The sequence below is a fragment of the Gymnogyps californianus genome, chromosome 7 (genome assembly GCF_018139145.2).
Source record: "Gymnogyps californianus isolate 813 chromosome 7, ASM1813914v2, whole genome shotgun sequence".
Taxonomy (NCBI): domain Eukaryota; kingdom Metazoa; phylum Chordata; class Aves; order Accipitriformes; family Cathartidae; genus Gymnogyps; species Gymnogyps californianus.
The window spans coordinates 14,773,715-14,778,882 of record NC_059477.1 but is presented as its reverse complement, the minus strand read 5'-3'; positions in this window follow the sequence as shown (position 1 = coordinate 14,778,882).

The following is a 5,168-nucleotide window of genomic DNA, read 5'->3' as shown; positions in this document are numbered from 1 at the left end:
TTAATCCAAGATCTTGATTCGTAGATTTTTTTTTAACTACTTCTCTTTAATTTTTGCATTTCAATCCTCATTGATGTCAATTTACATGGTGGAAGAAGGCCTATAACTATGCGCACTGTATCTCTGATTAACTTGGACTTGCGGGTTTTTTTAATTACCTATGAATTCAGTCTCCTTAATAAACTGCACGATTTATAAGCAGTTGCCTACTTTAATCTGTGTGCATGTCAGGCTTTTTGTAATGCATGTGACCTATTCAAACTATTGTCTTTTGGGTGCCAAAACAGAAAATAACTGATCCTTCAATAAGATATAGACAAGCAGAGCAGGAAGTTGCCAAAAATGTCCACTGGCTCCAAGGCAGGATTAGAGTCGAGATGGTGATGTTTTACTGTATGCATAGCTGTACACTTGCACAAAGCAACCACTGCTGAAAGACTTCATCCTACTAAAGTAGTATGTATTTTTATATTAAAAATACCTTAAAAAATGTTTTCAGTTTTGCAGCAAAAGTAAAAGGCTTAACAGGTTTTATCAGCTCCTCTGTTTGCTTTCACATGATATTTTTATGGTATTTTCCCTAAATTTTTAGTTATTAAAAATGCCACTTAAAATGTTACATATTCTTACTTAAAGTGTTCAGTCAAAAGATAGGTTGAATTTGCTTCTTTTTTACTTTGCAAGTTCTTTGTAGACAAATCAGTTTCCTCTGACTGTTATTGATAATTCTAACAAGCAATTTGATATTAAACTAATGCAACATAACTTTGGGCAGGTAACATTTGATGCTTTGATGAAATGAAATATTTCCATTGCCTGGCTGGCTGAATACAGCTTTCCAGGGCAACTACATTTAGTTGCTCATTCAAAATTTCTTTCCTTGAGCATGTGGCAATATTTGGTTGGGTGTTTTTTTTTTCAAATGCCCAAAGAAAAACTCATTTGCTGGGTGTTCATCAACTTGCCGAAATAGGTTCAAGTAGCAAAATATGTAAATGAAATCTTAAAATGGTTATTGGGCCTGAACAAAATAAAGGTTAAACATAGTCCCATTTGATGAAAGCCTGATCTTATGGAAGCAGACAAAAAACCATAAGAGGGCTATCAGCTTCAATGGCATTGAACTTGTGCTTAAAGCTAAGAATGCAACAAACCATTTAAATGTTCAAGAGAGGAGGGAACGCTAAAGCAGGATGAGCACAAGAACACACAGTTTAGTGTACTCAGCAACACCCCCCCAGCTGCCTCTGCCTGCAGCCACAGCCTATGAGAGTGCTCTGCTACCATGCGGGAGGGAGGCAAAAGCATTGTTACAACAGATCTGCTCACTGCTGTACTACTGTTGTTAGTTATCTAAATTATATTAATACATCTAAAAGCCCCATTGTGCACAACTTTGTATTAACATAAGAGACACAGTCTTCACCCACGGTCCCTACAGCTGTTAAGACCAGCAACTGACAGAGCGTGTTAAGGGCTAGATGCCTCAGTCAAGTAGGACTGGTATTGTAGTAGACCAGATGTTACCTGTTCCCATATGCTCTCAAGCTCTAGAAAACTCAAAACCAGACAGATTATCTGAACAGGTACTGTTTTTCATAGATGCTCTTCCACAGGGCCCTTTGGGAAGAGGCTAGTGCTTCCACTTTAGATACGTCTCACCTGTAACAACAGGATGCCCTAGGAAAGGGCTGCTGGCAGCTTTCTTCCTCCCTTCAGATGGCAACAGAAATGGTGAAATACCACTATGGGCCAAGCTGATGTTAAGCTTAAACAGATTTGCAATACTTCTCTGCTTCAGCAAGCTTCTTAATTAACAGGCTGTAGCATCATTTGGCCTTCGAGGAAATGGGCAGGCAAGAATTAGTTTGTGGAGGAAAGACTGAGAAAACAGATGAATCTCTAGCATAGGTCACACTATGGAGAACATTTGGAAATTGCTGATGTAAAGGAGACAATCTGTGTTATTAATTGTGCTGAAATAAAAAAGGAGATGCAATTAATTACATGTAAACTTGCAAGTGATAAAGTTCCTAAAGGAACTCCTACCTCAGGCAATATCTCCTCTCTGAAGGTCTCAGAGCCCAATTCTATTTTATAACTTAGGTCTTGCTTGCTTTTATCCAGGTCTCAACAATTTGGCATGAAAACGCAATCAGATGATACTGAAGTTTGCTATTGATTCACTCACTATAAATTGAGTGAATTTATAGAGCCACACTTCCAGGGTGGCTGTGTTAAGAAAAAGCAAGTGCTGTGAGTATAAGATGCAAACCGATTTGCTGTACAGGAATGATTCAAAATGCCCCTGTGGTTAAAGACAGTATACTGCCTCCTACCACTCTCCTCTGTAAACTTCATGGCAGATCTTGGGGTGAGCTAGGACTGGTTTTGCAGATACTGTTCCTGGCTTACTGTTCCTCAGTCTGAGTGTGTCACAAGAAGGATGGAATGAACATGTCTGACTGAGGTTGCTTCATTGTCAGCTGAACGGAGTAACAACAAAATAAAGGCCTTGGGATTTTGTCACTTTCATCTTATAGGGACCTGGCAGCTAAACAACTGCTTATTAGCATGGGAAAACACTTCCTTAAGTCTTTACATGCTGCCATGAAGTAAGAGTTCATGGTGGTTCAGGAATATCTATTTGTAAGAATTTGTGTTCCAGAACTGTTCTATGTTGCATCAGACCAAACCACTATTTGTCGGCTGTCACTGTTTCCAACCAATTTTAATTCAGATGCACTCACTCTGAAGGAGATTTAAAGCCTCATCAGAAGCTGATGGATATCTTCCCATAATCAACAGTTAAGTTCCTTGGATTGTTGTTTGTATCTCTTGGCATTGGTATATTGCAAAAGCTACTAAGCTTCTATCTCACACTATATTCTGTTTATGTGATAATATGGGTGTATCCACTTTCTAGTGACCTCATCACTATTTGTTTTCTGGGGTCCTCCTCCCTCAGTTAATTTCTTTACTTTTCATCTTCTTCACCCTTCCTTTGCTAGAAACAAACTGCTTGTTAGCTTTCAGTTGCATACCATTATTTGTTGCTGTAATTCTTGAGTGTTTGTAGTATGTGTAATTAAGGCCTCCTGTGACCAAAACTAGCAGAAGAACCAGGAACGTTCATTACTATCACTACCAGCGTAAGGTCCTTCAAGAAAGTGGCTGAGGTGTTATCAACAGAAAAGAAGATTTCTAGCCATTTTAATGAGTCAGTCCCTTTATCTTGGTGATTATAATTCATTCTGAAAAAAAACAAGACCAGGAAAATCTATGTGGAAAATTAAGCATTCTGCTGAGCAGCTTTTCGTAAGCACTACGCTTTTCATTGGCCTTTTCAATCACATCAGCCTAAATCCTGTTTGATTATACATGAAACAAAGCTTCAGAATATGTAATTTACCTGACTTTTCTCCAAAAGCTTCCAAAAATATTTTGCTTTCACGCAAACCAAATTTATTTTCTTAGTAATCAGAAAAATTCCTGTAAAAACTACGAGTATTTTCTCTCTTGGAAAGCTGGTATAGTTCCAGTGGTTCAACTAAAATCCTTAAAAATATGCAAATTTTCTTGAACCATAACTAGTTTTGAGCCCACATGCATGTACTCATTCACTATTTTTTATGCACCTCCTGCAGAACAGTGATAGTAAGTGGCTGAATCTATAATTTTTCTCTCTGAAGTGGTACTGAATCATTTCAGTTTCTCAGATCTTTAAAATACTTCTGTGCATTATCAGAAAAAAATGTTTTCCTTGTTGCTGTCATCAACAAGAGATACAGCACAATTCCAAGGAAGTAACTCGACCATGGCATATCAACAGCTAAACAGAGAGAAATGGGCGATCATTTGCACTGCTGAGGAATCACACTTGGTAAATTTGCCATTAGTTCACGTTGTCACTTAACAAATAGTTAACAATCCAAAGTAGTACAACATCTGATAAAAACATGCAAATCATTAACATGCCGTATCTTAACCCATTATCTCAACCTTCAGAACTGCTGTCACTGAAACAATATGCATTTGATGATACTATCATCACAGACTATACCAATGTATCTCAGAGTTGCACTGCTGTAAGAAACATGCAGCAAACAAGAAGCAATGAAACGAAAGCAGTGAGCATCTATTATTTTTCTTCTAAGAATGATCTAAGGCCTTCACTCGCGCATCGTTACAAGAAATGAAGCTAGACTGTAGTATGAATGGATCAAAGCAGTACGCAGTTTCTTTTGTGTGATATCTTCCTTTCTCTTCAAATCCCAGCCTGTTTCACTGCTGATGCCTAAGAGATGCTTTGTAATCAACTTCAGCAAGTACAACCTGCTACCTACAGCCAGTCATCTGTTTACAAACTTCTGTGCAGCTTATATGTTTACTTACATGCATATATATGCCTGTATGTGTGTGTACAGGCTTGATAAGTATTTTTAATACTCTGGAAGTTTTAGGTATATTCCATCAAATACAAAGTACTAGCAACCAAGGAAAAAATTACTTTTCTCACATTTTAGATGCTGCAGGTAAAATTACATTCTTATTAACCATTCTATACCAAACATTACATTCTTATTAACCGTTCTATACTAATATATAACCAATAATGGAAAGGCCTTTCTAAAGCAATCAAATTCATTTAAATGTTCAAAGCATCTTTTCCTTTAAATATGAATTCAGTACTTTGGAAAAATATGAATATGTAAATATCAAGTGTTGAGAAGTCTGACAGTTAAGAACTTATTCCTTCCTTTAGTCTAAGAAACAATGATGTGATAGAAAATACATCACTGAAACCAGTTGACTCAAGCCAATTCTCATACAAAAAATAAATGTTCCTGAAACACAAGCCATTACTGATTATATAGCAGTAAGAAGAGGACAGGGCAGGACAGTTGTGAAAGCAAGTGTAACATTAATGAAGGCGTGCTGATTTTTAGAAGCTGGGCCAACATCTACTGCACAGGAGCTGAAAATCACCAATAGAAAAGGAACATCATTCTCTAACACTATTTATGGTTCCCGGTAAAGTCAGTAAATGCAGAAATCTGTTATGCTGGGTTATTATAATGCAACATCTGAGACACTTTAAAGAGTCTGACATGGCATCAATTACCTTCAATAGTTCAGTGAAGCTCTAAGGTGAACAGTAGTTTCCA